This window comes from Amblyomma americanum, chromosome 6 (assembly GCF_052857255.1).
Source record: "Amblyomma americanum isolate KBUSLIRL-KWMA chromosome 6, ASM5285725v1, whole genome shotgun sequence".
NCBI classification, from domain to species: Eukaryota; Metazoa; Arthropoda; class Arachnida; order Ixodida; family Ixodidae; genus Amblyomma; species Amblyomma americanum.
The window spans coordinates 194,214,604-194,240,650 of NC_135502.1; the positions used below are offsets into that span (position 1 = coordinate 194,214,604).

Below are 26,047 nucleotides of genomic sequence, written 5' to 3' on the forward strand. Positions count from 1 at the left end.
GACTCACAACTAAAGATTTATTGGATGCCAGCAGGTATAAATACCTCCCTGGCGGCCAGAAAGAATGCAGTCCACACTTACATGCGTGTGCCAGTCATGTGCCTCCAAGCAAATCACATGCGCGAGAATACAATATAATCAGTGAGCAAGCACTTGTCAATATTCGCAATCAAGGTATCGTCTTTCTTTTTCTGACAACGCGATAGATGAAGCACTGATGCATTCTTCCGGGAGCCTACCTATTAAGTGAGCTTCAATGATCTCCCTTGCTAACGAGTCACGGTTCTTTTCTAACACTGCACTTTCATGATAGTTTGGCGCGCAGACGTAGGTATCATCGTCATCTTCATTGCCTTTGCAGTGCCTGCAATGTTTCGCCACGTGGCCAGAGATAGCGACACAGGAGACATTATACTCATGCTCTTTGAGTCTTTCGTTTAAACATCGGCCGGTTTGGCCGATGTATCGCTTACCACAAGACAGTGGCAGCGAATATACTACCCCTTCCTGGCAAGGCACAAACTGTTTTGCGTGCTTTTTCGGGCACTTGCGTGATTCTTTATTCTCTGAATTTACTTTCTTAATCAGGCTGGACAGTCGTTTGGGCGCCGAAAAGACGACATCAACGCCTGCATGTTTTCCGATTCTTTTTAGATTGTGCGACACTTTGTGAAGATATGGCAGCACAACAATCTTCCTTTTCTTCGTCTCTTTCGTACATTCGCTATTTCCTTTTGATTTTAACTTTTCCTGTAGTTTTCCTGCCACAGAAACTAATAATTCGGACGGGTAGCCTGCCTTTGCCAGGCGGTCTACTTGGTTGCTGAAGCTATGCTCCAACCTGTGTTCACAGGATTTGTTCACTTAGTTGCTAAAAACGGTATGTATAATTGCCCTTTTCACCAGCTTAGAGTGAGCTGATGAAAACGGCAAGATGGGCTTAACATCACGGGGCTCATAAGCCCAACAAACATGAGATGGAGTGAAATGAAGCGAAATATCTAAAAACCTAATAAAATCATTCAATGGTACTTCGTGTGTTAACACCAATGGTGTGAGGCATTCTGAGAACACCGAAAGGACGTCAGGGAATTGCTGCTCGAAACCAAGGCTGTCACAATCTAAAAACACAAAGTAGTCATCAACGAATCTAAAAATGCTACAAACTCTGGAACCTTCAAATCGCTCTTTCATCCTTCTGTCTCGTGCTGCTAGGAACACGTCACTAAGGAAAGGCGCTAGACATGGACCAATACAGATCCCCTCTTTCTGAATAAAAACTTCGCCATTCCATTCTGCAAAAGTTGAGCCAAGATAGAGTGACAACAATTCAAGGAACCCAGTAGTGGAAATTCCGCTCTCATTCTGAAATGCAACAGCTTATGCAACAGCTTATGAGCCCCGTGATGTTAAGCCCATCTTGCCGTTTTCATCAGCTCACTCCAAGCTGGTGAAAAGGGCAATTATACATACCGTTTTTAGCAACTCAGTGAACAAATCCTGTGAACACAGGTTGGAGCATAGCTTCAGCAACCAAGTAGACCGCCTGGCAAAGGCAGGCTACCCGTCCGAATTATTAGTTTCCGTGGCAGGAAAACTACAGGAAAAGTTAAAATCAAAAGGAAATAGCGAATGTACGAAAGAGACGAAGAAAAGGAAGATTGTTGTGCTGCCATATCTTCACAAAGTGTCGCACAATCTAAAAAGAATCGGAAAACATGCAGGCGTTGATGTCGTCTTTTCGGCGCCCAAACGACTGTCCAGCCTGATTAAGAAAGTAAATTCAGAGAATAAAGAATCACGCAAGTGCCCGAAAAAGCACGCAAAACAGTTTGTGCCTTGCCAGGAAGGGGTGGTATATTCGCTGCCACTGTCTTGTGGTAAGCGATACATCGGCCAAACCGGCCGATGTTTAAACGAAAGACTCAAAGAGCATGAGTATAATGTCTCCTGTGTCGCTATCTCTGGCCACGTGGCGAAACATTGCAGGCACTGCAAAGGCAATGAAGATGACGATGATACCTACGTCTGCGCGCCAAACTATCATGAAAGTGCAGTGTTAGAAAAGAACCGTGACTCGTTAGCAAGGGAGATCATTGAAGCTCACTTAATAGGTAGGCTCCCGGAAGAATGCATCAGTGCTTCATCTATCGCGTTGTCAGAAAAAGAAAGACGATACCTTGATTGCGAATATTGACAAGTGCTTGCTCACTGATTATATTGTATTCTCGCGCATGTGATTTGCTTGGAGGCACATGACTGGCACACGCATGTAAGTGTGGACTGCATTCTTTCTGGCCGCCAGGGAGGTATTTATACCTGCTGGCATCCAATAAATCTTTAGTTGTGAGTCAGCGCTGTGTGGTGTCCCTTCTTCATCTCTGTCCTGTCGTTTGCGCTGTAGTTATGGATCATCTAAAGTTCATGCTGGCCGAAATCATGGTTTCATACCAACTGGCCCAGAAAAATGCCATTTTGTAGACCTCAAGATTTACCAACTATACCCCTCTTCTTAAAACATGAAATTCTTAAATTTAGTCAGACATACTATTGCAAGCTTGCACAATACATAAAAAAAAGTAAGCTATATGATAATGTCGGGCCTGACACTAAGTTGATACTGCTTACGAAAAGAAACACTTAGAACACCACGCATACATACAAACTATGGCACACAACACTTAAACTACCAAGTCCCCCTATATTGAAATAAACTAGGAAACAGGATTGATTTCAGGGCATGTATTTCGAAGAAGTCACTCAGAAGATTCCTTCTGGAGAGTGGAATAATAAATAATTAAGTTTATAATTTCTCCTTCTGTTGCTTTGTTAAAATACAATAATTTAACTTTCTGTTTAATTATGTGCTACGTATATTTGATGTATTTTATGTGCTGTTAGTGTTTTTACAGTTTTATTTTTCTTCACTTTCAAGGTTTCCTGTCTGTACAAGATGCATTGTATATGCTTGTTAGTTTTGTGTGCAATTGCACCCTGTCTGCCGTTACTGCTCGATAGGGCAGGAGCCCCTGTCAGGCTACGCCTTTAGCTCCTGCTTTATTGCGCGTTTGTTATCTGTCTAACAATGAATAAACTTCAAACTTCAAACCTCTTTTCGGCGTGAAATTTTCCAAGTCCGAGGAATTCATTATGGCGGCCCCCAGATTACATCGATATAGCAACCAAATTGGTGATTGATTGGCGACGTCAATTATAAATCCAAGATGTCAAATTCGTATTTCAATTGGTGTACCTCACTTTAACCTCATTCATATCAATTCTAGTAAACCAAACAGCTAATGCTCGTTACTTCGTCTTCCAGATGGTGGCAGCATCTTTTCTTTTCCTTTCTAGATTGCAATAGCTAATCTTTGGTTTTTGTTTCTTTGTGTTGCTTTCTAGCTTCATTTTATACCGAGCATTTCAATAAGCGCCTTCGTTGAAAATATGCGTTCGTCATGTGTCTCGTCGCCTTTTTTGCACTGTCCTTCCATCATAATGATCCACAATGCAGTTGAGAATCTGACCTGTGGCCTGAACACTTTTGGCCAAACCTGCATGTGTTTACATGAATGAACAGCTGCAATATGAGAAGAAAAGAATAAACACTCAAGACAATAAAAGCCAAGGAGAGGTAATGAACTTGCATCATTCTCAACATAACACATACAAAGAATGACAAAATATACAGACAAACTACCTCTGAGCAGCTACACTATACTAAAAGAGTTTAACCTTAGAAGTGCTTTAATGTAGCGGTTACTAGAACCACCTGTGGCGAGATAAAAGTAAACTGTCACGGCACCTGGCCGAATTAAGACAATTAAACTGACGCAGTTGGGCACCATGAAACATTATTTAATTGTTTAGTGCACCAGCAGAGAGTTAAGAATACTTAAAATGTTAGCTTTTTTGGCACTTTGGCTCACTGCCACATTTTGAACGTAGTTCATCAATTAGCGTAGCTGAGGGGGCCGAACAAGACCAACTGAAGCGATCTTTTTGGCGCACGCCAGCTGTGCACTACGCGCACCGAGGCGAAATTACATGACGAGGTAAAAGTCGGAGCAGCGATTTGCCAACGAAATAAGATAAATAAAAAATGCATACTGTGTGTGATGGGGCGCGTCTTTGAATTTGATTTACGCGCACGTTCACCAGTGCATGTCCGGAGGAGCCGCTGAAGTATAGTAATCAAAGACTGATTCTGGTCGACGCGCCTCAGACTCATCGTGGCTGAAAACATGAGCGCGAGACGACGGTTTTCCAAAAGCGAGCTCTCGACTTTGTGAGGTTCTGTGCGACGTCCCGTCGACAGCCGCTCACGTCACTCGGGGGCCACACTAATGCGGGCAAGTGCAGTCTGCTCTGCCAGAATACGCTCTCCGCGTGTCGGAAGCAAGCCCATTACCTTAGTCAGCGTTCAGGTGGCCATGTCTGGAGGCTACCCAACCACCACACTGCCTGCTGGGTGAAGACGAACTGTATGCACATCGCACATTGTCTGCTGCACAGGCCACTTCGAGCAACTCCAACGCGAACTACATTCCCGCGTCCGTTTATTAGGTCTGTTCGATTCGCCTTCACTACGTGAACTGGTTCTCGCGGTGCTGCACTTCGCCATTCGTTTCAGCGGTGCAAGATGGCGCCGTCTGCACGACGCCATTCGTTTCAAAAAAGTGCAGACGTTGTGCAGGTCTAGGTCAGGAAAGTGCAGGAAAACACTGCACCTCCTCAATGGTCGGTGCCGAAATGGTGCAGCCGCCATGGAAACAGACGACCGCTTGCGCGACGATGGCTTGCGCTTAGCGATAAACGGCGGATATACTCAAATTACTCCACTCGTCGATGATAACAGTGCCGCACACGGGCCCGCCGACTCTCATGGAACGTGAGTGGCAACCCGAGAAGGCGACGACGGAAGTGGGGACGGTAGCCCTCGCCGGCACCTTGCGTCTCTCGACCATCGTGCTCTCTACGGACCCGTAACCGGCGTCTTTCCTTTCTACTAATAAAGTTATATTATTACTCGAAGCCGGTTATGTTAACTAAAAAGTAAACACGTGCATACAGCGCATGATGCACGTTGTTACAACAACCGCTTAGCATGCAAGTCGGCGCGCGCACACCTTGATCAGTCGTGTTCAGTATAAGTACACACGTGTTTTTCGCTTAGCTGCCGCGAGGTTGCATCGAGGCTGATTCATGGCAACACTTCGCTGCAATGTGCTGTTTGAAAATTCTTGACGCGGTTCGGGATGTTGGAGGCCGTTTATTTGGGCGCCACGCTGCTAGCTGCAATTTGTTGGCGACGCTAAGGCTAGCAGACGACCAGGCCTGCACTCGACCATTCGTTTTGGAAGTAGACAGCACTTGAACTGCACGCTCGCGGCACCGCCACGGCATCGCTGCGGAACTTTACAAAACTGGTGCAGGGAGTGCAGGCCAATCGAACGTACCTAAAGGCAAAGGCCCGAACACGCGGCAGCGGAAGTTCCGGTTACGTCAATAAAAACAAACAAAACAACGCACTTACGCCGGTTACGTCGTTACGTTTCTTTGAGCCAGTGCTGCCAACCCTAGGAATTTTCCCCTAGATCTAGGGAATTTGAACTTTGTTTAGGGGGAAAGGGATTTTTGTTGTAATCTAGGGAAATTTTACTTTCCGCATGTGTCTTTTTTATTTTTCGATGTGAATCGGCTCCTTATTCACTGTTTCTTCACCACCTTGATTTTGAGAATCTTGCTATGCGCCATGTGCACGAGGGGAAAGCGTTGTTGGGATCGAGGTGGCGTGGTCGGGCCGGGAGGAGGTACGAGGATGACGGGACTCAGGGAGACTTTGGGAGGACAACAAGACATTCTATTTACATGGTGAAGGAAATGCACGGACTGTACAGAGATGATGAGGGAAGCGCTGGTAGAGACTCGATAAGGCGGACGGGCGCCCTGAAATAGGGTTTGCCTCCGGTTCCCGCCTTCTTTACCCATTAAGAAACATGTCTGGCCACCGCCCTTGAACAGAGTCGATGGCGCATCTGCCTAGGCAAAAGTTGGGACGCTTCCTTTGCTTCGAATTTCCTGGTCGGTTCCTGGAACAGTCTAGCTTTAGCAGTACCAGAAGCACGCTGTCCAAGAAGCACGATTCCTCGAAATCACGGCTGAAGGTAGTTGGGTGTGTTTAGAGGAAACTGACGCCAACTAATATTTTTAACTTTAGCCAAGGTTTCTGGACCAACGCGGTCTCTTCTTCAGGGGTGACTAAAGTGTGCCAGCAGCAGCGGTTTGCTGCCTTCGTTCTCCGTTTGTTAGCGCGTGGCGCACTCCATGCACTAACGTACGCGGAGGAGAGTGTTGCTGGAGTGCTATTCATCGACACCTTTGTAAGCCGGATGTGCCATATGACTCCGCAGTCGCCTCTTGAACCGGTTTGGCTCCACGGCCAAGACGCTCACCTCCTCGAAGGCTATCCTGTGGTCGGCGCGCTCGCAGTGTTCGGCGAGGGAGTTAGATTCTGAATTCATTTGCCGGATGTCATTTTTGTGTTGCCTTATTCTTTGGTGGAGGTTTTTTGTTTCGCCAATATATGCTGCCGGGCACTTTGATCATAAGATTTTGTAAACGACACCTGGTTGTTTTTCTCTGGGACACGGTTTTTCGGTCGTGGCAAGAAGCGGCTTGTTGTCGAAACAGGTTCGTGAGCCTATGTCGATTCCATGTTTTCTCAGAATGCGTGCGAGTGCCTCGCTGGTTCCCCTCACATATAGAAGCACAACACGCGCGTTTCGTTGTCTCACTGTTAGCTGGTTCCCCTGTCCTCTGAGCTTGACTGGCGACCAACGCGCTGAATAAAGCCACGTGTGTAGCCATTCTTCTGTAGGCCGGCGAGAACGGTGGATTCTGGTTTTTCTCCGCTTCAGAGGAGCAGATTGACTTTGCTACTCCAGTCAATCTGCACCTCACATTCTTCGTCACCACGTCATCATCATCATCATTTATTTTTCCCTTAAGGCCCCGCCCCTTCACAGGGTATTACATAAGGAGGGCTTCGTACATAGGAAAATACAAGAACAAAGCCAATTGAGAGGTTTAAAAAAAACAGATCTAGTAAAACATATATAAACATACAAAGAGGGAAACTAGGACAACGATACAAGCAGTAACATCAAATGAGAACACAATTAGAACAGTTAAAAAAATTCAATCGAGCAGAGAGAGGAAATTACAAACGAATTGTTTCAGCACTTTAATCTAAGGGTGAGCTGCTTGTTGGAAGGGCTGGTCTAGGTTGGACTCTCTTGGCTGGGTTCCGGTGAAATTCCGTAGAAAAATTCGTGACGAGTCTCCTTAGAACCAGTCCCCGTGACTCGCCAGTTGAAGGTGAAGTGGTTAGTCTTCTTGAGGCCCAAGTCGACCCGGATGCAAGCAGAAAGAGTCGTTGCTCTTTCACAACAGCTTAGGCGACTTCATATGAAGTCTCGCAGGCGTGTGTCACCACTTCGCGCACTTTTGCGTGCACTGCCAGACACCCTCAGAGCGTGTGGGGGTAGCGGTCTCGGTCACAAAGGAGATGCCCTCGACTTAGCGTGACATAAAGCCGATCTGTTTGCGGGATGTACCGTTGGAGCGTGTACCGTACAGAGACCCAAAGAACTTCATACCTCTTGAGGAGATATACCTCGGCGGAAAAGTGATGTCGGCACTGTCGGAACCTCACGGCATAGACCGAACCATTACTCATAACTTCCGCCTCAGATGTTTGGAATTTTATATTGAAGCGGCAAGCCAGATATTAACCAGATTCCCATTGGACAACGTCCAGATCAAGAGACTGGAGGCAATCGACCCGCAAGTTGTCATCGAAAAGCGGATTTATTCAATAGCCCCACTTGCCACATCATTCCCTTCTGTGGTGCCAGAAAGAGAAATGAACAAAATTGAAGCAGAATGGAGACTGCTCCGCAATAGAGAAATGGGCCTGCCCGCAGATGCGAGCGTTCAACGCTTTTGGAAACGAGTGAGGGACGCCTGGCAAGGAGATGGGAGCCCAATGTTCCCTCTCTTGAGCGACTTCGTCTACAAGCTTCTTTGTTTGCCGCACTCCAGTGTAACAGTGGAGAGAGTTTTCTCTCAGATCAACCTGATGAAAACAAAGACCAGAAACAGCTTGATGACGCAAACCCTGGCAGCTACGCTTCACGCCATGCGGGTTCTAAGAGGGGCCAACTTTTATGACTTTGCAGTGAAAGAACGCTTAATTGGCCTCATGAAAAAAGAAATGTGTATGCAGGAGTGAAACTCAGTCGGGATGCCACCCGAATGACGTGTCCTATGTTTTAGCGTTTGTTTGTCCACGCCAACATTTGGGCACAAAGTGGATTTTCCCTCGCTCTTTGACTGCAGCCGGTGAGCGTAAGTGTTCACTGGAAGATTTTCGTTCACTTCAGGGCTTAGGCCAGGATTTATTAGGCTTTGATATTAATTAATGTTTTCTTTACCCGTGATCACGTGGTACGCGAGTTTGCATGGGAAATCAATGTGTTATTGTAATCAAAGTTGCTACCAAAGTGTGGTAAGAGGGTCTCTGCGAAATAAAAGAGTTCACAATTCAACTACGCACCTTTTTTTCCATGCCTGAATATTTTTTTCGCATCTAGGGAAATCTAGGGAAGTTTGAGTGAAAATTTGGGGGAGAAGTGGCTTTCGAGGTTGGCAGCACTGCTTTGAGCATACCATTTATAGTGTATATTGTATAAGCTGAAACGAATTGTTAATAAAACGGTCTGCTGCACCAAACCCCTCTCGCAGCAATCCGCTTTTTACATGGGTCTTTAAAGGACCGTTCTAGCTGAACCTAGTCTATGGCTGAACCCTTTAAATCGCCTGCGTTCGTTGCGCCATCTTCACGTCGGCCAACGGGGCCGCCTCCGTGCCTCTGAGACAAGCGTTTGCGGGCAGGTGGGCTGGAAACGCTGATTGGTCAAACAAAATGTGACGTCACGACTAAAACGTCACGTGACGTCATGGTCACGTGACTTTTAATGACGTCATGTTCGGTTGGGAAGAGACATATTTTCCTTAGATTTTTCTCGGAATTCCCCACGTTTTTGACAGCGCGCGCGGGTTCAAAAATCGCACCTGATGCGCCGCGCTTTCACACACTGCATGCGCGTTTCTATATTTTTATTATATATGATATCCTTGAACTGCTGGTGTATTATTTTAGTGCGCTCGAACGGCGCGCTTCGTTGTGCATTTATTATAATCGCCACTGCCTGGCGGACCCGATACAGCTTTTGCAGACCTGCAGGGCCCGAATTACGGAACTCGCTCTAAAGTTGTAGAGCGTTACGTCAAAATGACGACAGCATGACGACAAGGCTAGACGTCAACGCGTGACGGAACGCGGAATCAACCAATGGCTAGTAGGGTGCCGCCCCGGAAGAGTTTATTTGCACGACAAGAGGCCGATTTGCACGGCAAGGGGCCGTATGCTAACTTTTTTATAAGAATACGCAGTGAATAAAATAAACATTGTTTTATTCTTTCATAAAAGTGTATTTCACTCTCACTGCCATGAAGTAAAACAAGAAGGACATTCACTTTTGCAAATAACTGCTTTCGTGGGTAAGTTTTGTTGCCATGAGGGCGCGCTGGCAGATGTAAACACTGAACATGGCGGCCTTCTAAAAAACAGCTGATCCCACGGCTAGTTCCTGCTTTTTTAGGCGTCGTCTGAAATCAAGGTTCTATTTGGTTGTCCAAAGTGAGCGGATAACAATTATCGAAGCCAGTGAAGGTCACGGGCCTCCAGAAAGGAACCTGCACGAAACGTCGGGCCCGAAAATCGACGAAGACAACTTGAGGTAAGCCTGTGTTATTGGTTTAAAGATGCCACATGCCAAGCATATGATTTGGGTTCTGTTTCTTTCACTTTAGCAAATACAAGGCGTCCACGAAGCACGGCTTGTTGGATAAAATCAACTTTTTTGGCTTCATAAACGTCTGGCACAAATGATTCAGTTGGGAAGGAGCAAGAACCAAGCAAGGCGGTTGGGCGCACGCTATCAACCTTGCTCGTTTCCGGTCGTTCTTGGCTGTGCTATAAGTTGCTGCAGCGCAGCACACGCATATGTTCCTGTAAAAACATATTAGCCCGAACTCAGAGCAAAGGTTTTTCCCTGTTATTCCCTGCTTTCGAAAAGCGGAACAGAAACTATTCCCTGTTTGTTTTCCCCGCTGTGTTCGCTGCTGCAATTCTCTAAGGGGAATTATAGTCTCGAAATGGCGCCAACACGAAGAATGCCTAGCGAGCAAGAGCTAATCGTAATAGAGTCTATAAAGAGCCATCCGCTCTTGGCTCGGGCTTCTGCCGACCTAACAAACTCATACACAGCTGTTGAAAAGCGCGAGCTGTGGATCCAGCTTGCGTCGATTCTCAACAACAAGGGGTCGGCCGTTTAAAAACATGATGTCTTTGCCTTGCGCCTTGCTAGCACTGTTTATTCCATCTGTGGTGTATTTTAGTCTCGGAGGAGGTGCAGGAATGCATAGACAAGTGGTTGAGCATTATTGATTGCTTCTCTTTTGCTAGTGCTCTTTTAGTTTCATGGTTTGCCAGTACCAATCAGCCGCACCTTTTACCCTGTTACAGCAGATGAGATGAATGGCGAGCCTCAGCAAGTTGTCGACAAGACACACAGAGCCCCACAGACGTGAGTTGGCTTTCCATTATTCAAGCTCCATACTACCCTTTCTGGCAGCTGATTGAAAGTAATAGCACTATACTCTCTGGCAGCATTTGCAGCAGTAGCCAAAATACTGCAGTGATTCTACAGTACACACAAAACTATCTCTCTCTGGCTTTGCCATGCAGTGCAGAATGTTTATTTCTCTTGCAGTGAGGCTGTGACATCTCCTAGCAGTCTAGCAAATGTGCACATGAAATATGCTACTACAATGCTGCCCAAGATTGCTGTCCTGTATATTTATGTCAAGTCCTCTAACACATTGTACCAAATGTTTTGCGTATTCCACCACGTGATGAGCACATTTTCTTTCCCGACAGCTACACCGGTGCCCTCGCCGCAGCCCTCACAGCAGCACACACCAGAGCCCCCACTGCAGCCCTCAACGCGTGCCACGCCTAGCCTTCTTGGGAAGCGGACGGCGAGACGATGGGGCCAATAAGGTGCTGCGCCAGATGCTGTATGAATCGCATCGTTTGGATTCCCCTTACTGACGCCCGGAACCGCCAGGACGCTGCTTTTCAGCAAAGCATGCTGGAGGCGTGTACTCGCTGCGCACACTGCACTTTGAAGAGTCGAAGCCGTCACCTGAAGCATAAATATCAGTGCTCCCTTTTGAGCACCTCTACTTCTGTTTTGACGCCTCTTGTGGGAGGTGGTTGGGACAGCTGAGTTTATGAAACTGACACGAGTCTTCTACAGCCATACTTTGTCCAAAATATAAGTGGAGCAGGGGAGCATCAAATCACTGATCGAAGCGTATGAACAAAAGAGAAAGGAGGAATCCCTGCTGCACGTGTATTAGATATGTTGTTCACAGCAACATTTGCATGAAGCTGCAGGGAAGAGAAAAGTCGATGAGACGTAACCAGTTGTACTTGAGCCGTCTACATCGAAGGATTCACCACCGATCCTCTCACCAGGTTTCGTGAAGCTTGCGCTTTATCGTGCCGGTTTACCACTGTCCTTGCTAGTGAAGCGATTATTTTTTAATGTTCTCTTTTTGCCCCATTTGCCATCTGCCATTTTTGATCGTGCCCTCTTCTGGGCAAGTACTACGTTTGAGGTTCGAAAAAGATGCATAAGCGATCACGACCTATGCAAACAATAACAAAGACGAAACACGCTACAAGAGCACCACTAGCTGCATATCTGCATATCGCGCGCACACGTGCGACTGATTTTCGCTGACGATCGGCCGCTCCCGCTGTATTCAATTAGCTGTGTCGCCAGATCGTCTGTCGCGAGGCGCTTTCGCTGTACCCGCATGACGCTTGTCTTGACTTCCAGGGAACTGCGCGTTGCTCGCGCGCGGCTTAGCCCGAAGCCGGTAAACCGGCTGGCCACCGCCACATCTGGACCTGGTTTGACTCAAATTGGTCTCAGCCGCGCGCCGCGTCTTGTTCCGGTTCGGGCGCGAACAATACGCGAGATTCAAAGCGCTCGGCCGTCTCTGTCTCTATGGGGGGGGGGGGGGGGGGCACTTGACCCCAAGGGCGCTCCTTTTCAGCACTACCCCGCTGCCGCGGAGAGGCCGGGCAGCTCGTCCTAATGACAGCGCAGAACATGCGTCACTGACAGCCCCCTTCCTTTCGCCGTCTTGTCCATCGTGCGTCGCGCCGAGCCCGACAAAGAAAAGGCCGTCACCCCCCCCCCCCTTCCCCTTCTGAATCGGGGGGCGGGGGGGCGGAAATTCCGCAAATAGTTTCCCAGAGGCATCCTTTTTTTTTTCATGGGGTCAAGGAAGGTGGCCAAAACAGTGCGAGGCAACGTTCTCTGTTCATTCTAGAGAAGCAAGCTTAAGGCGCGCTCACACTAGCGGGAAGCTTCTTGCGCCGGCACAGCGTCAACGTCGACGCTGCCTCGCAGCTCCTCAGAATGACGCTCACACTGCGCGCGTTTTCCTCGCTGCGGTTGTCTTGGAATGTGGAGAGAGGAGGCGCTGAGGGAGGACCCGAACGAGCAGAAAGAGAAGGGGATAGTCACGTGACACTAGAGAAGACTGGAAAGCGCACCCTGCTAGCTCCCCTCCCGTCGCCCTGGCTAAGCAGCCGCCGAGTGCCCGGCCGGCCGGACGCGCGCAGCCTCCGCCTCCGCCGACGGGGTCACTGAACTGGGACCGACGTCACGGTTCACGGTCGGCGCCCACTGGCTGTTCTGGTCACCGGCACGGGAAAAATAGGTACCGAACCCATCGCTCCGCGGGACGGCAGAGCAGGCTGTCCGCGGGAGAAAAACCGGCTTGCGCGGGAAGCGGCACGCGGAAAACGTCCAGCGTTGCGCGTTTTCCCGCTAATGTGAGCGCGCCTTTACACTGCAAAATTAAACCTTGTCTTTCTCTTCCAAATGCAATTAACTAGGAGTCCTGCCCAATCATTCCAGCTTGTTATGTGGGCACCCCCAACCATTTTTTATTTCCGTGTAACTCGCAGTCCTTCTTCACCTTGGTCATTGTAGCCGCTGTTGTTCAAGTACCATGCAACATCTTGTTATTAGCACTTGCTAATTCATGCCTTCTGCAGGGTTTAAAGGACCTTTTTAATTGGAAATGAGAGCATGTGCACAGGGTGGAAAGCGCGTGATCTGCCAGGAAACACTAAAGCGGCCCCGAGAAGGGATCTTTATTAAGGATGCCAGCCATCTTGGGCCTCTCCACTTGGCAACGACGACCAAGCGTGTGCGGTCCCTATGGTTAGGCCCCAGCTGTGGAAGCCATCCTCGGACACGACCATGATCTTCGACATCTGATGTTTTTATTTAAAAACACAGGGACCAAAGTCGTGCTGTATGCAGTGCAATCGCCATGTGGTTCCATAATCATCCATTTAGCCCGGCTCTTTGGACGGATTCAGGAAACGACTGAAAATAACAAAAGTAACGAGCAAACAAAGGTGCGCTGCATAAAAGTTAGAACGTAAAGAGACGAAGGCACGCTGCGCTAATGCTGTAGCGAGGTCTAACATGTAAAATTTCGCGGCTGGCGTCGATTTCTACAAAGCGCGAGTAGTGCCTACGGAAATAAACAAAGGCGCACTGGAGATGGGTAAGTCTGTATACAAGCACGAGTTTTTGTCTCTACCAGCGATTTACTAGCTCACACCGCGCGATTTTGATGTCTGGCGTCGATTTCGACAGAGAGGGAATACGGGCACGAAACGGGACGCTCGCGATCTGCCAGGAAACAATGAGGTGGCCCTAAAAAGGGCCGTTTGCAGGAGCACTTCAAGCGCGGACCTGCAGCGGCGTGGCGGCGCGGTGAGCAGTAGGCCCAGCAGTGGTCCGTCTTGTGCCCTTTGGCTCCGCACCGACGACACCGGTGCACGACGTACACCTCTCCTGGTCTTGCCCTTGAAGCCGACGATAATCTTTGACATCTGGTCGATGCCCCGGTCTCTCGCCACGTGATATCGGTCTGCGGCAAACAAGGACAGCATCGGCTTGCCAGAAGCATCCAGGAAACGATGCTGCAAAAAAAGTTACGTTACAAGCGCCGCAATTTGGTGAGTTCTGCTCGAGAAAACTTGCGAAAATGTTGTTCAACCCTTACCTCGGGTTGAGAATGTGCACGCCCGACAAGCGCTTCAGCGTGGCTGACAGACGGCGGTTCAGCTGGCGACGCCGGCGGTCCTCAAATTGCGCCTTACGTGGCTCATCGAAATGGCGTGCAAGACTTTGAAGACCAGCATGACACTGGCAACGTTCTCCTGCAGCAGCAAAACGAGGTCCTGGAATGCGCAAGACATCTAGGTAAGCGGTACAGCACTTCATGAAGCGAAATTTGAGATAAAATGCCTACCTTTATGTGGCTGGAAGCGAAATTTGAGATAAAATGCGTACCTTTATGTGGCTGGCGATTTCTCGCGGGTCATCCCCTCTGTAGAGATCGTTGCCGCCAACATATAGGACAACAAAATCGGCGTGCCGAAAGCATGTCTCTCGAATCATTTCAGCTAGGCTGATTGCGTCGTGGCCGCTAAAGCTGAAAGTGCATGTTCTCACTAACGGCGAAAGCCGTAAGCGAGAACTGCACAGAAATTTCAGCTGGCTGTCGCCGACGAGCGCACCACGCAAAAAAGCCATACCTGGACAACTCCCGAAACGCGCCCGCCGCCGCCTAGGTTCACGAAGCGAATGCCCGCGCACCACGCAAGCACGGCAGACGGCCGGACCTAGCGATTCCCTAGGCCGTCTAGGGACAGGCCGAGAGAGGCGCGGCGACCCCACATCCGGTTGAGAACGAGGGAGAAGCAGAAAAACGTCACGGAGAAGCGCATCTCATCGACCAATCAGCGTTTCCAGGCCATTTTTACGAGCGGCCGACGCCGACTGCAGTCAGCACGGAGGAAGGAAACCATAGGAGAGGCCCTCGCTATCCAAGCCGCATTTCCTCCATGGCAGTCAGGAATTTGTACAGTTAGCAACAACCTCTTCAGTAACAGCGCGCAGGACCGGCGTTCATAGCAACGGTGGGCAATGCGGGAACCACTACCATGCTCATGAAATACTGCGACTGTGCTTGTGCAGGTTTGTCAGACACACCACGGCGTTATGCTTGCTTGTTTTGACGCATACGTTTAAGAGCAGACTTCCGGAAATATCTGCCGACGATTCTCAATCCAATCTCAGCTCCCGACATTGTCACTGTATTGATATATCTTTTAACCTATGCTCACGCTGACAAAAAGTATGATGTCATAAAGAGCATGCGTGCCAGATGATGCGTGCCAGATGAACGCATTTGCCGTTCGCCGCACTAAAAAAAATTTTCGAACCTTTAATTTTTTTTCAAACGGTCAAGGCACAGCGCACGCCGGCCAGTGGCTGCATGATTGCAGCGCGAATAAATGCATTGCAAGCCGCTACAATATTCAACATTTCTTTAAAAATATGCCCACTTGTGATGCTTCGCGTTTCTTCCTCTTCGTCGATGCTTCCTGCATGTTTCGCCGGGAAGAATGGCGGTTCACAGCGAATTGCCGAACAGAGCGAACAGCGGCGCCGCGAAGCGGTTCGCGAGCTTTCGTTTCACATGCATCGCCGCTGAGGCTGTTTTTTACAACAAATCCGACTAGGGCGGGGCCTCGACTGTTTTCACGTACTAGACGTCGGCAGCCCTGATAAAGGCGTCACGGTTTTTCAAAAAAAAAAAGAAACAAAGTAACGCGCCTTAATTGTCTGCAACTTTTCGCGCCGTTTTGCCAAGCAACGAGCCTCGTCTGCAACGTTTCGCGCCGTTTTGCCAACTTCTCGCGTAGCGATGAGCGACGATCCTGAAAGGCAGAAGCTCGTTCTGCGACGCTACAGTGACGTTATTGATTACTGGAGGGTGCCTCTGCGTCGGTAAATAAAAAGGCACGCATGACAGGGCTAGGCAGTGCGTGGTATATATGCCCTCGACTGGCGTGTTTACATTTCACTCGTGGCCGGGAAATGTTCCGGCCCGGATTATCAACTGGCAACGAGCGATAAACCACGGTAACGTCTGCGTTATCCGCGCCCCCCCCCCCCCCCCCCCCCCCTGTATAGGCCATGTCTGTTGTCTGGAAGCTGGAGCCATTCGACGTGGGTAAGTCGGATTCGACCGAGTATCGTGAACGGGTGGAACTGTACTTCGCAGCGAACGACATCGCTGAAGCGAAGACTTCAGTGTTTCTGACGTGCTGTACTGGATCAGAAACGTGTTGTCTTTCACTTAATTGTGGCCGGGAAATGTTCCCGGCCCATATTATCACAGCTACCTCAGCAATTTGCAAGGCGGCTGCTGGCACGGATATGTAAAATCTTTAAATGATTTGCTCCAATTTGAGAGGTCTCTGGCTGCTCGCCACGAGAAATAGGGAGTTGCACGAAAGCCGGCGGCGCTATGCATTCTGGGTAGTCCGCCATATTGTCGTCCTTGATAGCAGCCGACGCACCCAGGCCAGGCAGCAGTGTTTTTTGTACGAGTGCCGTATCGTCTTCTACAGTCATCAAAACTAACAAGGGTTGCATATTCGCCGTCCCCGGCGTGCTTTGAAGATGTCGGCAGTTTCGTCAGAGACCTACGTGTCGACTCTGTGCCCGAAAGACTGGGCGCGCTACGAGGAGAAAACAAAACAGTGCGGCGTGGACGCATTCACGCTACGCGCGGATGACTGCACTGTCGATTTCAACTTGTGGCCGCCCGTCGACATCGCCGATATTCACGAATTTCTAGTTCTGAGAACTGTGTACCAGTAAAATATGCGCATTCGGTCAAATATCTTGGCCTGATCTTCGACAGCGATCTCTCTTGGAACTCGCACCTTTCTTTTGTTTGCCAAAGGCTTCGTGCTGTATCGTGTGTCCTGTATAACATCAGATATTTATGCCTTTTTCTGTCCGTAAATGTGTTGCACATGCTCTAGCCTATAGTGTACTTAGGTACGGAATTACTGTTTATGGTCATTGCACGGTTCGCTGGCAACACAGGGTGAATTCGCTTTTGCGTTTGCTTCTAAAGAATATTGCTTACGACCCTGTCCATTGGTAATGACATTGATATTTTTAGAAGACTAAAGCTTCCAAGTTTTAAACTCTTTATTAACAGAAACTATTGTGCTAAACACTTCTGGTACAGTCAGTTCACCGTTCCATATGTTCCTGCTCGGGATTTAGACCAAAAATACCGCTATTGCATTCTTCGCTCCTCAACCCGGTACGGAAAGCGCACACGCCATTACTATGTACCTGCCTGTTTCAATAGCTTGCCACCTACTGTACTCCGCATGAAAACTAAATACACCCTGAAAAAAACTTTGCGGTATGTCTCCGCGCTGCTTCCTGCCCCGTAGTTATTTCATCTATTTACTGTATTAATTTCAAATTACTGTAATCTCTCTTGATGTTGTAATAGTTATATATTTGTTTCACTATGTTTGGTGACCTTTTTCCTTTTTGCAAAGTTCATTGCAACGTTTCTATTTTCCTTTGTTTTGCCAACGTTCGCTGTCTGCCAGGCGCTGCCACTCAAAGCCCTTTGAGGCTTTGGTAGGCCTGATTTATGTTGTCTGGCAATTGACATGAATAAAAGTTCTATCTATCTATCTATCTATCTATCTATCTATCTATCTATCTATCTATCTATCTATCTATCTATCTATCTATCTATCTATCTATCTATCTATCTATCTATCTATCTATCTATCTATCTATCTATCTATCTATCTATCTATCTATCTATCTATCTATCTATCTATCTATCTATCTATCTATCTATCTATCTATCTATCTATCTATCTATTCTATCTATCTATCTATCTATCTATCTATCTATCTATCTATCTATCTATCTATCTATCTATCTATCTATCTATCTATCTATCTATCTATCTATCTATCTATCTATCTATCTATCTATCTATCTATCTATCTATCTATCTATCTATCTATCTATCTATCTATCTATCTATCTATCTATCTATCTATCTATCTATCTATCTATCTATCTATCTATCTATCTATCTATCTATCTATCTATCTATCTATCTATCTATCTATCTATCAATCTATCTATCTATCTATCTATCTATCTATCTATCTATCTATCTATCTATCTATCTATCTATCTATCTATCTATCTATCTATCTATCTATCTATCTATCTATCTATCTATCTATCTATCTATCTATCTATCTATCTATCTATCTATCTATCTATCTATCTATCTATCTATCTATCTATCTATCTATCTATCTATCTATCTATCTATCTATCTATCTATCTATCTATCTATCTATCTATCTATCTATCTATCTATCTAGTTTTGTTACTCCGGCAGCAGCTTAAGGCCAGAAAAGCTTGGAAGGGCAACAACTTCCTCACAAGTGGATGGGTACGCGAGCCATGCATGAAAACGGTCGTAGCCGACACAGTGATACTCAAAACACAGGTAAGGACATAAAACCTTTTTTTTTTCCGTGAAGTACTAATTCCTTTCGTCGCCGTTGTCATTGCGCCCAGGTGAACCACTCGCAAAGTTTGAAGAAGCCACCCGTGGACGTGTGGGTCCTCGCAGAAAGCGACGGTCACATTGTGTCGGCTCACTGTACCTGCATGGCCGACAACGGAGAGGCCTGCTCGCATGTTGCTGCCCTGCTATTTTATGTGGAGTGTGGTGTGCGCGCACGTCAAGAACAATCCTGCACAGACGGCCCCAATGCCTGGCTGCCGGGCCACCGTCAAGACGATTGGTGTGCGCCCGGTGTCGGAAATGACCTGTCGTCGTCGACCATGAAAGAACGCCGCCTTAACGACAAATCCGAGGGCGCAGACTGTGCGCCGAAACCATACCCACGACCAACAGTGCCGGCGCCGACGGCCGCAGAATGTCAACAATTCTTTGCCTCGGTGATCGAGACGGGGCAGCGACCGGCTGTGGCCAGCACAAATCCGCGGTACAGTGACCTGTATGTGCCTACAGTACGGCCTGTACGGCAGTCGGCCTGTCCTGTCTTCAATTTCTGCGCTTTGCTTTGGGTTCTGCTGGTGTAGCCCACAACAGCACAGTACACCATAACGCCAGCACTGTTGCAACGCACGTACTACGCGAGCGTAATAAACCAACGTGCGCTTCCTGCGTCGGCTGCTACCAAGGACGACAAAATGGCGGACTACCCAGAATGCATAGCGCCGCCCACGAAAGCCGGCGGGCGCTATGCATTCTGGGTAGTCCGCCATTTTGTCGTCCTTGGTAGCAGCCGACGCAGGAAGCGCACGTTGGTTTATTACGCTCGCGTAGTACGTGCGTGCAACAGTGCTGGCGTTATGGTGTACTGTGCTGTTGTGGGCTACACCAGCAGAACCCAAAGCAAAGCGCAGAAATTGAAGACAGGACAGGCCGACTGCCGTACAGGCCGTACTGTAGGCACATACAGGTCACTGTACCGCGGATTTGTGCTGGCCACAGCCGGTCGATGCCCCGTCTCGATCACCGAGGCAAAGAATTGTTGACATTCTGCGGCCGTCGGGCGCCGGCACTGTTGGTCGTGGGTATGGTTTCGGCGCACAGTCTGCGCCCTCGGATTTGTCGTTAAGGCGGCGTTCTTTCATGGTCGACGACGACAGGTCCATTTCCGACACCGGGCGCACACCAATCGTCTTGACGGTGGGCCGGCAGCCAGGCATTGGGGCCGTCTGTGCAGGATTGTTCTTGACGTGCGCGCACACCACACTCCACATAAAATAGCAGGGCAGCAAACATGCGAGCAGGCCTCTCCGTTGTCGGCCATGCAGGTACAGTGAGCCGACACAATGTGACCGTCGCTTTCTGCGAGGACCCACACGTCCACGGGTGGCTTCTTCAAACTTTGCGAGTGGTTCACCTGGGCGCAAATGACAACGGCGGACGAAAGGAATTAGTACTTCACGGAAAAAAAAAAAAGGTTTTATGTCCTTACCTGTGTTTTGAGTATCACTGTGTCGGCTACGACCGTTTTCATGCATGGCTCGCGTACCCATCCACTTGTGAGGAAGTTGTGCCCTTCAAAGCTTTTTCGGCCTTAAGCTGCTGCCGAGTAACAAAACTAGATAGATAGATAGATAGATAGATAGATAGATAGATAGATAGATAGATAGATAGATAGATAGATAGATAGATAGATAGATAGATAGATAGATAGATAGATAGATAGATAGATAGATAGATAGATAGATAGATAGATAGATAGATAGATAGATAGATAGATAGATAGATAGATAGATAGATAGATAGATAGATAGATAGATAGATAGATAGATAGATAGATAGACAGACAGACAGACAGACAGACAGACAGACAGACAGACAGACAGACAGACAGACAGACAGACAGACAGACAGACAGACAGACAGACAGACAGACAGACAGACAGACAGACAGACAGACAGACAGACAGACAGACAGACAGACAGACAGACAGACAGACAGACAGACAGACAGACAGACAGACAGACAGACAGACAGACAGACAGACAGACAGACAGACAGACAGACAGACAGACAGACAGACAGACAGACAGACAGACAGACAGACAGACAGGACAGACAGACAGACAGACAGACAGACAGACAGACAGACAGACAGACAGACAGACAGACAGACAGACAGACAGACAGACAGACAGACAGACAGATAGATAGATAGATAGATAGATAGATAGATAGATAGATAGATAGATAGATAGATAGATAGATAGATAGATAGATAGATAGATAGATAGATAGATAGAACTTTTATTCATGTCAATTGCCAGACAACATAAATCAGGCCTACCAAAGCCTCAAAGGGCTTGAGTGGCAGCGCCTGGCAGACAGCGAACGGTTGACAAAACAAAGGAAAATAGAGACGTTGCAATGAACTTTGCAAAAAGGAAAAAGGTCACCAAACATAGTGAAACAAATATATAACTATTACAACATCAAGAGAGATTACAGTAATTTGAAATTAATACAGTAAATAGATGAAATAACTACGGGGCAGGAAGCAGCGCGGAGACATACCGCAAAGTTTTTTTCAGGGTGTATTTAGTTTTCATGCGGAGTACAGTAGGTGGCAAGCTATTGAAACAGGCAGGTACATAGTAATGGCGTGTGCGCTTTCCGTACCGGGTTGAGGAGCGAAGAATGCAATAGCGGTATTTTGGTCTTAAATCCCGAGCAGGAACATATGGAACGGTGAACTGACTGTACCAGAAGTGTTTTAGCACAATAGTTTCTGTTAATAAAGAGTTAAAACTTGGAAGCTTTAGTCTTCTAAAAATATCAATGTCATTACCAATGGACAGGTCGTAAGCAATATTCTTTAGAAGCAAACGCAAAAGCGAATTCACCCTGTGTTGCCAGCGAACCGTGCAATGACCATAAACAGTAATTCCGTACCTAAGTACACTATAGGCTAGAGCATGTGCAACACATTTACGGACAGAAAAAGGCATAAAATATCTGATGTTATACAGGACACACGATACAGCACGAAGCCTTTGGCAAACAAAAGAAAGGTGCGAGTTCCAAGAGAGATCGCTGTCGAAGATCAGGCCAAGATATTTGACCGAATGCGCATATTTTACTGGTACACAGTTCTCAGAACTAGAAATTCGTGAATATCGGCGATGTCGACGGGCGGCCACAAGTTGAAATCGACAGTGCAGTCATCCGCGCGTAGCGTGAATGCGTCCACGCCGCACTGTTTTGTTTTCTCCTCGTAGCGCGCCCAGTCTTTCGGGCACAGAGTCGACACGTAGGTCTCTGACGAAACTGCCGACATCTTCAAAGCACGCCGGGACGGCGAATATGCAACCCCTTGTTAGTTTTGATGACTGTAGAAGACGATACGGCACTCGGACAAAAAACACTGCTGCCTGGCCTGGGTGCGTCGGCTGCTATCAAGGACGACAAAATGGCGGACTACCCAGAATGCATAGCGCCGCCGGCTTTCGTGCAAACTCCCTATTTCTCGTGGCGAGCAGCCAGAGACCTCTCAAATTGGAGCAAATCATTTAAAGATTTTAGATATCCGTGCCAGCAGCCGCCTTGCAAATTGCTGAGGTAGCTGTGATAATATGGGCCGGGAACATTTCCCGGCCACAATTAAGTGAAAGACAACACGTTTCTGATCCAGTACAGCACGTCAGAAACACTGAAGTCTTCGCTTCAGCGATGTCGTTCGCTGCGAAGTACAGTTCCACCCGTTCACGATACTCGGTCTAATCCGACTTACCCACGTCGAATGGCTCCAGCTTCCAGACAACCGACATGGCCTATACAGGGGGGGGGGGGGGGGGGGGCGGATAACGCAGACGTTACCGTGGTTTATCGCTCGTTGCCAGTTGATAATCCGGGCCGGGAACATTTCCCGGCCACGAGTGAAATGTAACACGCCAGTCGAGGGCATATATACCACGCACTGCCTAGCCCTGTCATGCGTGCCTTTTTATTTACCGACGCAGAGGCACCCTCCAGCAATCAATAACGTCACTGTAGCGTCGCAGAACGAGCTTCTGCCTTTCAGGATCGTCGCTCATCGCTACGCGAGAAGTTGGCAAAACGGCGCGAAACGTTGCAGACGAGGCTCGTTGCTTGGCAAAACGGCGCGAAAAGTTGCAGACAATTAAGGCGCGTTACTTTGTTTCTTTTTTTTTTTGAAAAACCGTGACGCCTTTATCAGGGCTGCCGACGTCTAGTACGTGAAAACAGTCGAGGCCCCGCCCTAGTCGGATTTGTTGTAAAAACAGCCTCAGCGGCGATGCATGTGAAACGAAAGCTCGCGAACTGCTTCGCGGCGCCGCTGTTCGCTCTGTTCGGCAATTCGCTGTGAACCGCCATTCTTCCCGGCGAAACATGCAGGAAGCATCGACGAAGAGGAAGAAACGCGAAGCATCACAAGTGGGCATATTTTAAAGAAATGTTGAATATTGTAGCGGCTGCAATGCATTTATTCGCGCTGCAATCATGCAGCCACTGGCCGGCGTGCGCTGTGCCTTGACCGTTTGAAAAAAATTAAAGGTTCGAAAATTTTTTTAGTGCGGCGAACGGCAAATGCGGTTCATCTGGCACGCATGCTCTTTATGACATCATACTTTTTGTCAGCGTGAGCATAGGTTAAAAGATATATCAATACAGTGACAATGTCGGGAGCTGAGATTGGATTGAGAATCGTCGGCAGATATTTCCGGAAGTCTGCTCTTAAACGTATGCGTCAAAACCAGCAAGCATAACGCCGTGGTGTGTCTGACAAACCTGCACAAGCACAGTCGCAGTATTTCATGAGCATGGTCGTGGTTCCCGCATTGCCCACCGTTGCTATGAACGCCGGTCCTGCGCGCTGTTACTGAAGAGGTTGTTGCCCGCGCACCACGCTGTAACACGCTAGGCAGCAAAGGCTGTAACACGCTAGGCAGCCGTTAAAAAACAATATTTATTTGTTTACTACGGTTATTCAGCATTTTAGTAGTATGTAGCACACACACTCACCGATCGTGATCGTTTGCTCCGTCGATGCAATAACGGCCGGTTGGTTCCCTTGACCACCAGCGCTTCAAGCCGCTTGCGCCATTCAAAATGCACAGGTATACGGCTTCAAGCTCACCACTGCTACGTTTCGGCAGATTTATTTTGCGAGCGGGTGCCGGCAGAACGACGAGCTGCACTCCAACACACGCTGAGACGCAACGCAGCCCAAGCAGCCGAAGCCAAAAGTAACAGCCCGTAGCGGCAGCGCCGCTACGCGGCGCTGGGGTCTAGAAATATGGCAGCCCCCAGGTATCGAAACTGAAATCGTGTATACACGATTTCAGTTTCGATACCTGGGGGCTGCCATATTTCTAGACCCCAGCGCCGCGTAGCGGCGCTGCCGCTACGGGCTGTTACTTTTGGCTTCGGCTGCTTGGGCTGCGTTGCGTCTCAGCGTGTGTTGGAGTGCAGCTCGTCGTTCTGCCGGCACCCGCTCGCAAAATAAATCTGCCGAAACGTAGCAGTGGTGAGCTTGAAGCCGTATACCTGTGCATTTTGAATGGCGCAAGCGGCTTGAAGCGCTGGTGGTCAAGGGAACCAACCGGCCGTTATTGCATCGACGGAGCAAACGATCACGATCGGTGAGTGTGTGTGCTACATACTACTAAAATGCTGAATAACCGTAGTAAACAAATAGATATTGTTTTTTAACGGCTGCCTAGCGTGTTACAGCCTTTGTAAGTTACCGCGGGCCACCTGACACTCAGCGGAATGAAGAACCGGCAGTCCGCTGACAGCGGCGTCGTCGGAGATCCGCGCTGCCTTCTGCCACCGATGGGCTGGCGTTCCGAACTTGCTCGCGAGGGCTCCGGCAATCCCGCACAGTTCATCTTTGGCCGCATCTGACGTGTACCGTACGTTCTACTACATGTAAATCCTTAGAATTAGCTTCGTCAGTACGCGTGCTCTTTCCCGTTGTCGGCCGCGTCCCACATAGCCACACCACCGCAATGTGGAACTCGCTCGGTGCGTCACGAAACAGAAAGTTGAAAAGAACGAGATAGGTAGACCCTTCACGCCTCGTACGTAGGCTGCACGAGCGCACGCAGCCGTGAGCGCGCAATTTGATTATGTGCGAGGCAGTGTTAGTTGATAGTCTGCCCAGTTGCCGAAATATGTGTAAGGTCGCCAACTCCTGTTGCCTCAGAGTATTTTGCGCAACTATATGTGCCGCCGCGGTGGCTGAGTGGTTACGGCGCTCAGCTGCCGGCCCGAAAGACGCGGGTTCGATCCCGGCCGCGGCGGTCGAATATCGATGGAGGCGAAATTCTAGAGGCCCGTGTACTGTACTGTGCGATGTCAGTGCACGTTAAAGAACCCCGGGTGGTCGAAATTTCCGGAGCCCTTCACTACGGCGTCTCTCATAGCCTGAGTCGCTTTGGGACGTTAAACCCCCATAAACCAAACCAACTATATTATATGTGCTTTGCGATTGGACTTGTGTGCCTTGTATTCGGGCAGTTAACCAGCATTATCGTGTGTTTTGCACTGCTCAAATTTCAAGAAGGCAAAAACAACTGTGGGATCCATATTATGGCAGCACTACAGTGAACTCATGATCGTACATATCTCAAGAGCTGTAGCGCCCAATGCCCTTTTGCCGGCCTTTGGAGGTATGTTTATTTTAATGTCCTTTGCATGGCGTCTTTTTTTTTCAGATGGTGACACCCATGCTCATCCCCTGCTCGTGCAGCAGTGGACAGATGACACCAAACTCTGACCAAGCATAACAAGCGCTCATATTGTATGCTACTTGATTAGATCAAAGGCCTGTGATCTTAAAGAGGCAGAGGCGTACAAAAGCCTGGACTCTTATAACCAGCTGCAGTGCGGTTTGGTGGGCCGGGTGCTGAGTCACGAAGCAGCTGCTGATATTGTGTATGTGAAGGCCGATGTGCGACCCTCTCAGGCAGTAAACAAAATACCATGGTCGCCATGGGCCTGTGTGCGGAAGAATGGTCAAGTGGTGACTGCTGGTTGTTCTTGCATGGCCGGAAAAGCACGTGTTTGTAACCATATTGGTGCCCTGTTGTGGAAGCTAGATATGGGCGTCCAGCTAGGCATCACTGGCATCTCATGTACCGACAAGGCGGCAGCTTGGAATCGGGGCACAAAGAGAAATGTTGAGCCGGCCCTTCTCAATTCCATGTCCTTCAATCTTAAGAGGTCAACGGTGGACCCCGCAAGCATGCAGCACCCAAGGCCGACCCGAAAGGTCAAGCATTTTGCAAGCAAAGAAGAACTCGCAGACCACCCACATCAAGAAGTCACCTTATGGCGAGCTCTTCAGT

The 26,047-nt window shown here is 48.5% G+C and overlaps 1 protein-coding gene across 3 annotated transcripts in view; it reads right to left on the reverse strand.

The window, feature by feature from the left end:
- The window catches only part of LOC144094325 (uncharacterized), a 241,601-nt gene extending 236,634 nt beyond the window's left edge, over positions 1 to 4,967 (reverse strand). The window contains exon 1 of one of the 3 annotated variants that reach the window (XM_077628268.1): positions 4,412 to 4,965. The gene's annotated coding sequence lies outside the window, so the exon portion shown is untranslated. Of the gene's footprint in view, positions 1 to 4,411 lie in introns of all 3 variants that reach the window. The other 2 variants (XM_077628266.1, XM_077628267.1) reach the window with 2 other exon arrangements.
- Positions 4,968 to 26,047: the final 21,080 nt, after the last annotated feature.